The sequence below is a fragment of the Portunus trituberculatus genome, chromosome 15 (assembly GCF_017591435.1).
Source record: "Portunus trituberculatus isolate SZX2019 chromosome 15, ASM1759143v1, whole genome shotgun sequence".
Lineage (NCBI taxonomy): Eukaryota > Metazoa > Arthropoda > Malacostraca > Decapoda > Portunidae > Portunus > Portunus trituberculatus.
This window is the reverse complement of record NC_059269.1, coordinates 10,821,129-10,833,628: the sequence shown is the minus strand read 5'-3', so window position 1 is coordinate 10,833,628 and position 12,500 is coordinate 10,821,129. Positions and strand designations below refer to the sequence as shown.

At 44.4% G+C, this 12,500-nt stretch overlaps 1 protein-coding gene across 12 annotated transcripts in view; it reads right to left on the bottom strand.

The window, feature by feature from the left end:
- Window positions 1–12,500, bottom strand: part of LOC123504073 (sodium channel protein 60E-like) — a 503,673-nt gene that overhangs the window by 203,356 nt on the left and 287,817 nt on the right. For 6 of the 12 annotated variants that reach the window (XM_045254344.1, XM_045254346.1, XM_045254350.1 and 3 more), the window contains exon 1: window positions 4,022–4,285. The exons of 1 other annotated variant lie outside the window; for it this stretch is intronic. The gene's annotated coding sequence lies outside the window, so the exon portion shown is untranslated. Of the gene's footprint in view, window positions 1–4,021; window positions 4,287–12,500 lie in introns of those variants that run through there. 5 more of the 12 variants (XM_045254349.1, XM_045254347.1, XM_045254351.1 and 2 more) reach the window with 2 other exon arrangements.

Sequence of the window (12,500 nt, the reverse complement as noted above, 5' to 3'; positions counted from 1 at the left end):
GTGGGGAAGGAGGGGGTGTTGACAAGGGAGGAATGTAGTCAATACCCTGCGCTCACCCCCCTTTCCCCTAACCCCTTGCTCACCACTCACCACAGCTCCTGACGCTCGACTTTCCGTCTCCTCTACAACGTCAGTCTTTTTCCCAGATAACTCTCACACATAAGTAAAGTGGACGGTAATTTTATCCCTTTATCCGGGCACGACGCTGCTGCAGAATCGTGAGACACAAAGATAAGTCGCGCCTTAGTGGTAAAGGCAGCTGGACGAAGATACACTGTTTTGTTTTACAGGCCACGGAAAAAAAGAAACAATTATAGGATCGAGCCTTAAAAAAAGAACTACATCCGCATCGCAGTTGATCACTCCCACCACTACGGAAACAGAAACGCGTACACTTCACTGCAGCACCAGCCAACAGTGACGCCCTCTCACGGCTCCACTGTGAGTCTGCGAATGAATGGGAGGAGAGCGGCAGGTCGACCCAGTCAGGTACTTGGGGCTAGTACGGGGAGGGGAGGGAAGGAGGAGGGCTGAGGAGGGAAGGGAGAGGGAAGATGAAAGAGAGGCGGAGGTAAAAGGAGCTCTAAAATGAAAGAAAAGAAGAGGAAACTAGTTTTCACATCGAAATGAGATAGAAAATGACGTAAACATAAACATGAAGAACACCCATATGTTTGTTTGTGCCTGTGTGTGTGTGTGTGTGTGTGTGTGTGTGTGTGTGTGTGTGTGTGTGTGTGTGTGTGTGTGTGTGTGTGTGTGTGTGTGTGTGTGTGTGTGTGTGAGAGAGAGAGAGAGAGAGAGAGAGAGAGAGAGAGAGAGAGAGAGAGAGAGAGAGAGAGAGAGAGAGAGAGAGAGAGAGAGAGAGAGAGAGAGAGAGAGAGAGAGAGAGAGAGAGAGAGAGAAAGTTTTATGGAATATGGGAGTAGAGAGAGGCTGCAGCCTGCCTCACTGTGCGACTGAAGCAGAGAGCAGGAGGCGTGTCGAGCAAGAGTATGCGTGTCTCTGTGGGGTGTGGCGAAGGGCAAAGACGAAGCCGTGTGGAGAGAAACAAGGCAAAATATTCAGTTAATGAGAAGGAAGAGATGAAAGAAGTTGATGATGAAGAAGACTTAAGATTCTGTACGAGACAGATAAATGAATAGATAACAGGAAGAGAGAGAGAGAGAGAGAGAGAGAGAGAGAGAGAGAGAGAGAGAGAGAGAGAGAGAGAGAGAGAGAGAGAGAGAGAGAGAGAGAGAGAGAGAGAGAGAGAGAGAGAGAGAGAGAGAGAGAGAGAGAGAGAGAGAGAGAGAGAGAGAGAGAGAGAGAGAGAGAGAGAGAGAGAGAGAGAGAGAGAGCGTTAAGAGTATTCCTAGCCATGCACAAGCTAATAGGCACAATACATGTACTGGTGCTGGTCGCTCCCTTCCTTGACTGACGCTACTGACGCCAGGCGTTTGCTCCTTTTGAACGCATTTGTATAAGATCTGTTTGATTTTCATTATGGATCATGGGAAACATGTCACAGTTTTTGTTACTTAAGAAAACAACGGATTTAGTGACAACGCGTCCTTGTCTTGTGCCGTCACTATTAGGCAATTACCACGCTGTCTTGTGGTGAATATCGACAAACTAAGTGGGAGGGAAAGCATGTGTAGGTAGGCATAAGTACGTAAGTGAGCATGAATGCAGGCTGATTTGTGTGTGTGTTCATTTATCAGAGCACTGCTTTAATGCCTCACCACCACCCTGTGGCTTGTATAGGCGTGCTGGCCGCCGTCAGGAGGAGGGGGTGTCTGCCGATATGCCAAGTGACGTCATCAGTGTATCGGGGTGAGCTCATACACAACAACACGGCCGCCGGGCGGACGCCAGCCACTTGGCACCGCGCATTCTAGTGAATCGCGATAATTCGGCATCCGTGGCACAGGGCGTCATAGCCCTCCCAACCCGCCCACTACGCTGTGCTACTCCCCGGCTGACGTCATGGTTTGTTCAGCCAATAGCTTGGCGGAATAAGCGGCACACGATATCAGCTGACCCAAACAACTCAATGAGAAATTGAACCTCTCAAAAGTTCTCTCATAACATTCCACTCGATTCGAAATCAGCATGACTCCATTCGTCACTACACTGGAATCCGTATTCAAGTTTCGTCCGTTTTGAACATTTGTGTCTTGTATTGTCACCCTAAAGGATTACCACATGCATACCACGACAAACATTTGCCTCTCCTAGGTAATGTGTACAGATTCCCACCCCTTCCTTCTCTCTCTCTCTCTCTCTCTCTCTCTCTCTCTCTCTCTGTATCTGTCTATCAATCTTTGTATCTTTGTCTCAGTCTGTCTCAGACTGATTGCCAATTGTATGTCAGTCATTGAGTCAGTCTCTCTCTCTCTCTCTCTCTCTCTCTCTCTCTCTCTCTCTCTCTCTCTCTCAGGATTATTATGTTAAGTAGGAGAAACTCTGTGATGAAGACAACAAAAGTTGCAAGAGCATTCCGATAAGAAATCTTGAATACTTGACTTTATAGAAATGTTAAATACGAAGGAAAAACAAATAAAACAAAACAAAAGGAAAAATGTTTCATTCAAATAAAGATACAGTCTGGAAATATATGAATTAGAAGATGGTAAACACTAAAACACGTAAATGAGATTAAAACAGGCGTGAACTGTATAATTTCCAAATAATAAACAACGCACATATATCAAAATAGTGACTGGAAGGAAAAATCAAGGTAGTTCATATGAAGAAAATTGTATATGCTGATTTATCAAAATGCTTAAGTGAAAATGCAAACACAAAGGAGCATGAATACGAAGCTGTCATTTTTTTAAGAAAGATAATCAAAAAAAGAAACTCAAACATACATCTTTCCACACAAGGCATCAATATTAATGTAAGTTTTAAAAGAAGAAGGATTGGTGAAAAACGAGAGAATTAAGCATATCAAAATAGAAAGGGAGGCAAGGAAAACAGAAGATGCATTGATGTATGAGGGAGAGAAAATAAAGAAAAAAAAACTATCAAGAAGCAGAACTTGCAAAGGGTATCAGGTAAAACCATATATAGAAAACATTCCTGAATTTGAGAGAGAGAGAGAGAGAGAGAGAGAGAGAGAGAGAGAGAGAGAGAGAGAGAGAGAGAGAGAGAGAGAGAGAGAGAGAGAGAGAGAGAGAGAGAGAGAGAGAGAGTGTGTGTGTGTGTGTGTATTGTTATTTTTTACTTTTTTTGGTCTCCTGAATCAATTTACCGCCTTGAAAAAATTACTGAGTACTGCAGGATTTTTTTCCTAGTAATCCATCAAGCATGGAGTGAAGAGGGAAGCCAAAGTGAGAAATGAATGAAAGAAAAGCTGGTGCAGAGAAAGAAGCCGACGGCCTGTGCACACAGAACAAATATAAAAGAATAATATAACTGAAAAAAGATAGACCTTTATGGAAATTAAGTTTTCATACAGACTTTCAAGACAGCGATGATGATATACTGGATTACAAGGCAGGTTGAGATGGAGTGTGTTGTGACAACGCTGGAGGGCGCGGTCGCGGGCTAAGGGCGTCGCTCAGGCCATGGTAATGACGATGGAGGCACACAGAATGTGTCTCGGAGAACATTACAAAGACACGACGAGGCGCGCGCCAGGAGGGAGTGGAGGATGTGGAGTGAGAAATGAGGGAAAAGAATAAACACACACACACACACACACACACACACACACACACACACACACACACACACACACACACACACACACACACACACACTGCAGTAGCACTTCACACAAACAGTCAAATATGCGAGGCAGTCTCCGGTAGTTGGGAAGACGCATCGAGAGTACAGACGATAGTTCACTTTGCGCCTTCTTTTATCTAGTGTTTCAATTCTCATCCACAGTGGCAGTCGGGCACAGTGTCACCCCACTACCCTTTTCACACAAAGGACTGCAGTTGCGCCTTCAGATTGGTCTGTCGTGATGTTGCGATTGAGGACACGGAAAAGTCTTTTACGATGTGCTAAGACGAACAGTGGGAGGACCTACAAGTTGCAAACTAGCAGGAAAGGGAAGGCACCACGAGCGGCGGTGAGCGAGCGAACGAGCACCAGCAGCACCAGACTGTGGGGCACCACTACCCTGCAGGTTGAACAGAGCTACCAACTAAGCAGCAGCCAGGTTGCCACTAACTAAAGCAGATAGTTCCACGAGCCGCTTGTAGGGTTGCCAACCAGCGACGGCAGGAGGCAATTCGCTGCCAGGTTGCCAACAAGCACCGCGCGACCAACTGAGCCACCCACCTCCAGCCAGCCGGACAAGCCCTCTCCTTCTAGCCCAGCCCAGCCCACTCCTTCCCAACACTAAAATGAAAAATCTCAGTAAACTCAGTTGAACTGAAGCCTACGGGCTTCACCTCCGCCATCACACACTCAGGCTCGCTGTCATCCTCCACGCCTGTTACAATCCCCCCATTCTAATCTAGTCAAGATTATAAAACATTCTGTATATAAACATGTCTTGCTGGCACACGAACATAACTTTCCTTAAATACTTACAGTTTTCACCTTCTCCAGTACTCCACTCCCAGCACTATCATCATCACAGCCAGCGCGCCAACGCTAACGAAGCGCTAGCTTGCTGGCGCCGCCATCACCATTCCTCAGTCCTACTAACCCATTACGACCACAGTAACCACGCACGCGATTCATGTCAGGGTGTTGACTTTGGTCCCTCGCCGCGTGGTGGGGCCTCAACACACAAACGCGAGGTGCTTCCCTAATTCTCCCCTAGCTCCCGCCCTTAACGCTAACATACCTTTCTTTAACATCGCTAAGGGATTCCTCACTATCATTTCCTCAACTTCTGTTACAGAGACAGTCCCTCATAAACTTTATCAAGTTTATCAGTAGCTTCAGAATATAACTCATGAGGAAACTTCTTTCCATGAAATATGTTACCGCAAAGCTACAGAATCCTGCAGACGTCGACCACCCTCTTTCATAACACACACACACACACACACACACACACACACACACACACACACACACACGTACACGAACCACCACACGCTCCAGTGGATCAAGTGAGTACCCTTCCACCTTTCCGTGCACCGGACACTATCTTGCTTCACTGACAAGCCCTCACGCTGGGAATCCCTCAGTAACCCACCACTGTCACACGCTACTTCCATATACTCTAACCCGCTCAGAATACGATATTTTTTCCCTTTGAATTCAAGTAATCATGAACAAACGAAATAAAGACAAACGAACCACGTATTGCTACAAGAAAATAAAGTTATACTAAAATTTACACATTGAAAACAAACACTCAAAAAATTAGGAGTCACGATTGTTGATTAAGGGTTATGACATTCAGGGATTCAACACTGATTAAAAATAAGTGTGACAAAACAAACAGTGAAATGAGTAGTCACGGAAGAGAAAAAGATCACGCAGGGAAAATGACAAAACTAGACTGGTGAGAGAGAGAGAGAGAGAGAGAGAGAGAGAGAGAGAGAGAGAGAGAGAGAGAGAGAGAGAGAGAGAGAGAGAGAGAGAGAGAGAGAAATACACGTTTTCTTTATATATATTCTGTAGTTTATCTTTCGCCTCCTTTCACAGTTTTTTGTAGATCCTGTGCCATTCTTCCATTCCTCCGTTTTCACTGGTGGTGCCGCTGCCGCTAGTGATGACCCCAGGAGGCGCCTCCTTTATGCTTTTCAGACGGATAACTCGCCTCGTCACACGTATTGTAGTTACTTTTACAAGTGTGTGGGTAGACCTTTTCCTTTTCCAGCATACTATATCTGTGTTCCTCTCTGCCAGCGTAGCGTCTTTCCATTTGTTTTGCTCCTCTTTTCTGGTTCTCCTTCCTCTGCATCCCTTTCGTGCTCTATTTCTATACCTCTTTGCTGCTGCCTCTCCACCATCCCTTCCGCTGCAGTCTCTTTGTCTTCCTGTCTGTTTGTACGTGCGTGTACTCTCTCTCTATCTGTCTGTCTATTCGTAGCGTCTCTCTCTCTCTCTCTCTCTCTCTCTCTCTCTCTCTCTCTCTCTCTCTCTCTCTCAAGGTGACCTGTCTCAGCCTCTCCCTCGTCGAAGCTTTATACTCTCACTGCGCGCTGTCTTACGATCCAATAATAATTTTCCAGTCCTGTCTCAGGCGGAGGATCACAAGGAGATTTCTATATCGCCTGTATCTATCACTTACATTATTTTTCTTCCCGCACACCTCCAGAACTACAGACACACACACACACACACACACACACACACACACACACACACACACACACACACACACACACACACACACACACACATAGGCCATTCTTTAGTTTTGCTGAGTATGTACAATATTGTATGTATTCGACATGGTAAGGTTATTAACTGGTGAGAGCAACATTCGTCACGTTGAGTTATACCGCTGAAGCAGCAGTGCTTTACTCTGCAAATTGAGCACTTTTTTGGTTGCAAAGTGTGCACAACTGCTGCCATCCTAATATAAATAAACAGATACAAGGTCACGAGAAAATGTCAAGTTGAATAACATTAAATACTCCCAACAAGATACATCATGAGTCACAAATCAAACACTTGCGGGGCTCCACGCCATACTAAATGTTCTCGCTTCGTTTATGGCGCCTTACCGGCACCGCGCCAAGTTGCCCCATTCCTGCTGCGCCATTCTGCACCAAAACATACTCATGTATATCTGGAAAGGATATGGCTGGGTATAATTAATATCTTTTGTATTATTTTTGCGGTTTTTCCTTCACAAGTTTTGGACAAAAAATACAGTTGTCCGACATCTAATCATGTACTGAAAGACTATTAAAAATTGGCAAGAAGAAAAGAGATTCCACAGCAAAACATAACACGTTGCCGAGGATCCTTTCTTCCTAGCTCTCCTCCTCTGTATTTCCTTTCCTGCTCAATTTAAGGACTATACATAGGCTTTAGTATAGGGAGATGCTGATAGTTTTATTAGTTCTGTTATCCAGACCACCTTCAAATGTAAAGTAGTTACTGATAAGCTTGAAATTTTGGATCAGCTGAATTATCATGCAATCATAAAGACTCAGTCCTCTCTTTTCACTTCTCTTGTTTGCTTATAACAGCAATTCAGCTTTAACCTTTTCAGTACCATGGCACGTTTTCATATTTATTCTGCTTACAATATGGTGACTTTATACAAATTTATTAAGATAGTGAAGACTCCGGCTATCAACTTTTTGATCTCCATAGACGCTTCCAAATGTAAATAAAATCGTCTAATCACACCCAAAACGCAAGATGAAAATACATCCCAGTACTTAAGGGGTTAAAATGTACGCGTGATTAACAAGTGACTAAACAATAATGACGCTCTCGTTAAGGGACATCTATTAAATGAGAGATCGTTGGCCATCGGAATCTCTAGTCTAAGGGTACAAAGAAGCTTTTTCACTCTCTAGCCGCCTTCGTGGCGATAAACACAGTTTCTTCAGTCACGGAATTGCCAACTCCCGGGGCTCTCACACGAATCTGTGTTTGTGTGTAAATTTATCACGTGAGGTTAAGTTATTGTTGTGACATAATTCATTATAATTAATTTTTGTCATTGCTACTTACATAACTGTTTATTGCTATTCTGGTTAGAGTGTGTTTCTCTCTCTCTCTCTCTCTCTCTCTCTCTCTCTCTCTCTCTCTCTCTCTCTCTCTCTCTCTCTCTCCTGTGCAATGGATAGTGACATGAATATTCAACACTGTGGTCGATTTATATGCTTTTCAATGGGGTGATTAATTCTTATCGTAGCTTTGATGATGAAATGAGAGACTTTCCAAAACACAACGCACAAACCCACGCAGCATCTCTCCATCACCGGGTTGGCTGCGACACTGTATGATACCACCACTGTACACAACCATGTTCTTACGTACAAAAATGCACATATACGCACACTGTGACCCTATAAACTGTGTGAGATGATCCAAAATCCCCAGAGTGACAAGGGCAACAAAGCAAGTGTCCCAGGGTATGAGAGGAGGAGTGGTCTTACCGAGGGGGATTACGCGGAGGAGGGAAGGATAAGGATGAAGAAGATGCCCCTGACAGCCTGCTATGAAACACAAGACAGAAGGGGAAACTTGGGAACTTTGGCTCTCTCTCTCTCTCTCTCTCTCTCTCTCTCTCTCTCTCTCTTTTCGTTGGTGTGTGCTATTTATATAAAAAAGAAGTAGTTTTCCTCCAGAGCGTAAGCCCTTCACCAAGTCACCTTTGCTCGGCTCCGGAGTGACTGGCCCGCCCAAATCACTTCAGCCCCGCGCCACAGCATCCAATTCTGGCATAAATCAACTAAAAGAGGAAACTTGTGCGAGAACTTAGCCAACGATGTCAAAGTCGAAAAAAGTCATGCAAGTGATTGTTGCTTCACGTATTCTTGCTTTTCCGTTCCACTTGCAGTTAGAGGGGCTTTCTTCCTTGTGTGTGTGTGTGTGTGTGTGTGTGTGTGTGTGTGTGTGTGTGTGTGTGTGTGTGTGTGTGTGTGTGTGTGTGTGTGTGTGTGTGTGTGTGTGTGTGTGTGTGTGTGTGTGTGTGTGTGGCTGCCAGTTTTATGTTTGATGTCCTATGCAGGTCTCTACTTTTCTTTTTTGTTTTGGAACCTTATATGATGTAGACCTTAGTATCTCTCTCTCTCTCTCTCTCTCTCTCTCTCTCTCTCTCTCTCTCTCTCTCTCTCTCTCTCTCTAAGGAAGCTTATGGTTTTGAGAAGATAAAGAAAATCTGCTGACCGTTCGGGATGAGGTGAAATGCTCTGAGGTAAACTGAGTGACGGAGTGTGCTGGATATATTGTAAAGTAAAGGTGTACATTCCATAGTTAGTACAGAGTTTTCATAATATTAAGATAACTAGCACTTTAAATTCTTGTCTTGAGTACTGGTCCTTTGAAACACGCAGCACGTCCGTCGGTGTGTGAAAATCCTCATCGTAAACAACAAAAAAACTGTCATTATTATACCTTTCACGTAAAAGAAAAACTCTTTGGTATACTAAAAATACTCTTGCCTGTATTACCTATTCTGCTTCCTCTATAACTACAAACAGTAGAATATGAATTTTTAATTGTTGTTAAATTAAAAGGTCGCCTTATCAGACGCAAGTAAAAAAATAACCCTGGAAAGTGAAGCGTGATAGGATTCAAACTTGCGGCGGAAACCCAACTTTAGTGTCTCGCGATAAGGGGAACGCGTGTGGGTGTGGATGTGAGTGGGAGTGTGGTAGGGTAAGGATGTGATGGGGAGGAGGATGCATGGAAGAGGTCAATGGTTGGAGCAATGAGAGGCAAGGAGAGAGGTTACTTGGAGAGTTGCCACTGACGTCACGTCTCGTCCTTAGTTTTATAAGAACGAAATCATGACAATTTGAATTCTTTTCTAATTGTAATTAATGTTGCAGTTGTAGGTTCCTGAAGTCTTGACGGACCTGTTACAAGATCACGTGTAAAAAGAAAATTAGTCCCAGTTGTAGAAATCTCGTAATTCTGACAGCGTAGAACGCTGCACCTCGAGGAGGTCCACGCCACACTCAGCCCCATAAAGCCTTCGTGAGCAGGTGGAAAGGAAGGGGAGAGGGAGGGAGGGGATGTCAGGAGAAGGGAAGGGGAGGGGTAGAATTATAGTGCAAGGCGTCCATCTCTATTATGAGTCGTTTTTCTCTGCGTTGGGCCACATTGTTCACCTTAATGGTTTATTGTGTTGCCATCTCGCTCCCGACGCTAAATTCGACGGGCCTTTGTTGGCGGTCGGCTGGGCAGCTGTGCCTATGGTGAAGGCGCCGGTCAGTGACACCACCGCGTTACGAGCAGTCACCTTGCTAATCTTGAACAACACGAGCACTCGCGCCGCCAAGTGGTGGCGTGGCACCAATGTCCACGCCACGACAACACCTTTTAGGATCAAGAAGGGCGTCGCCCAGGACTACAGCAGATGAGATTTGTTTTTCACTTAGAAAAACTTATGAAATGAGAAAAAATACACAGAACTTGACTTTCTTATGGTGATCTGTCAATGTATCATTGTTCCAGATTTACTGAGTGGTATATATCAACATTAATGTAGCAGCACCACACTGTCTTTTGGCGTGTGTACGTGTGTCTGTTGAAGGAAACGCAGGACGGGATGAATGGCTTTACGTGAAGAAAAACGCAGGATTCTGTTTCCGATATATCATACCTCGGTACCGATCGCCAGCCTCGCAGCCCACCAGTGATACACGTGAACGACGCGCATCGATACAATAACAGAAAAGAAAAAGACGGCCACAAATTTGAAGGTTGCGAGAGCTGTGAAGAAGACTTGGGTTGAAAAGTAACGACTTGTGTTTCTACAAAATGGTTACTGAAGATAAGTAACAACACAAACAAATATTTAATCTGATAATACTAAAAAAAAGTCGCAAACAATGCATGTCTGAACCGATTTTGATGACTAGTGTTAAAAAATCATGAAGGGAAAGCAAACTTGAGGATAAGCTGCGACTTTTTAATACTGAGAGATGAATAAGGAATAAGTAGCGCTCTTCCTACTCCTCTTTTCACCAGAGTAGCTTGATTCCCGTCATCAGAGAATAATCCTCTTAACAATCGTTCTTTTAGCGGCAAGATTCATTCATCACCACGTGGACGATGAAAACAAACACATCTCTTTTAAAGTGTGCCGGAGTGAGAATTATATTAACCCAGCAAACTACGCCGGGGTGGATTAAACAATGAAATTACCCTTGTTAAACACACGGCGCCACACCAATTGAGATGATATCTTTAAATTGGACCAGCTGAGGGAAGCTCTTTAATTTCCGCCGGACCTCCCTCACTCCCTGCCGCTCCCCCTCATTTCCAACGATCCGCGACGGCTTCCTCCCTCCCCTTCTAACGCCCTCCTGCCCCCCACCACCATTCTGCCCTTAGAGTCCCTCCCCTCCACCCCTCCTCCCATCCAGGACACCGTACCTCCTTCCTTCCATTCACCATCCGACAATTCTTTCGCATTATCCAGAAGACCCTCCCTCCTTCCTCCTCTCCTTTCAGTAGCAACATCCCTCTCCTTCTCTGTCCTCATCACTTCCTTCATTCTTTCTCTCTCTCTTTCATTGGATTCTACTTCTTCCTCCAACGTGAGTTCTCTAATGAAGCTTTATTTTTTTAAGCTAATTGTGTAGAAATATTCGATAGTGGCAATCTATTTACTCTCGTAGTGATCTGAGTAATGGTTGCAGAAATATCTAAGTACGCTTGCTAATTTTCTTCAAATGTTGTTAAGCGTACAAGTGAGATATGCAATGAGATATGTAGAATACACAATTAGCTTAATGTTTCGCTAAGTTTCGCGAAATTATAATTATCCAAGTTGTTCTCCCAATCTAATGTCCGCTTCACTTCCATGGCAATTTCAGCGGTTCAGTCTTAACACGAGACACATGCAGCCTTGCGGGGAATGCACCTCACACATGCGCTGATTTGCGCACATACACATATACATACATACACGCGCCCGGTAGCTCAGTGGTTAGAGCGCTGGCTTCACAAGCCAGAGGACCGGGGTTCGATTCCCCGGCCAGGTGGAGATATCAGGGTGTGTCTCCTTTCACGTGTAACCCCTGTTCACCTAGCAGTAAGTAGGTACGGGATGTAAATCGAAGAGTTGTGACCTTGTTGTCCCGGTGTGTGGTGTGTGCCTGGTTTCAGGCCTATCCGAAGATCGGAAATAATGAGCTCTGAGCTCGTTCCGTAGGGTAACGTCTGGCTGTCTCGTCAGAGACGGCAGCAGATCAAACAGTAAAACACACACACACACACACACACACACACACACACACACACACACACACACACACAATAACACCAATAACACACACACACACAAATACACACACATACACACACACACACACACACACACACACACACACACACACACACACACAGTCAAAAGTACACTCTCAGTTCTAACAACGTTATCCTTAATATCCTCAATGATGTCGCCAGGGGATTCAAAGTTTATTTTCTACAAACAAGTGGAAGGATTTTTTGAGAGATTCTTGCAAAGTTACCACACTAGATTTTTCTGGAAATAAAATTTTCCCTTTTCCGCAAAGTATTGCTGAAACAAAATGCAGCCAAAGGTTATTTCATATATCTTTGAGAGATGTATCATCAAACACCTGTTCATATTAGTTAACGATTCATGGACTCTCTCTCTCTCTCTCTCTCTCTCTCTCTCTCTCTCTCTCTTAGGAACTATTTATCACAATTCATATTTGTGCTTCTCTCTGATTTAGTCTTTTATTCATTGTTACAAAAAAAAAGACTTAGTCGATGAAGAATTTCCCAGAAGTTTTACGGCAGCAGGCGGCAGGTCTGCATGTAGCACCTTCCCCCAGCCTTCTCTTAAGCTCTTTATGTAGTATGTAAGAAAATTACCTTTTCTTTATATTTCTACTGTGATTTTACAGCTCCTTTACCCAGAACGCTTGGCGCGG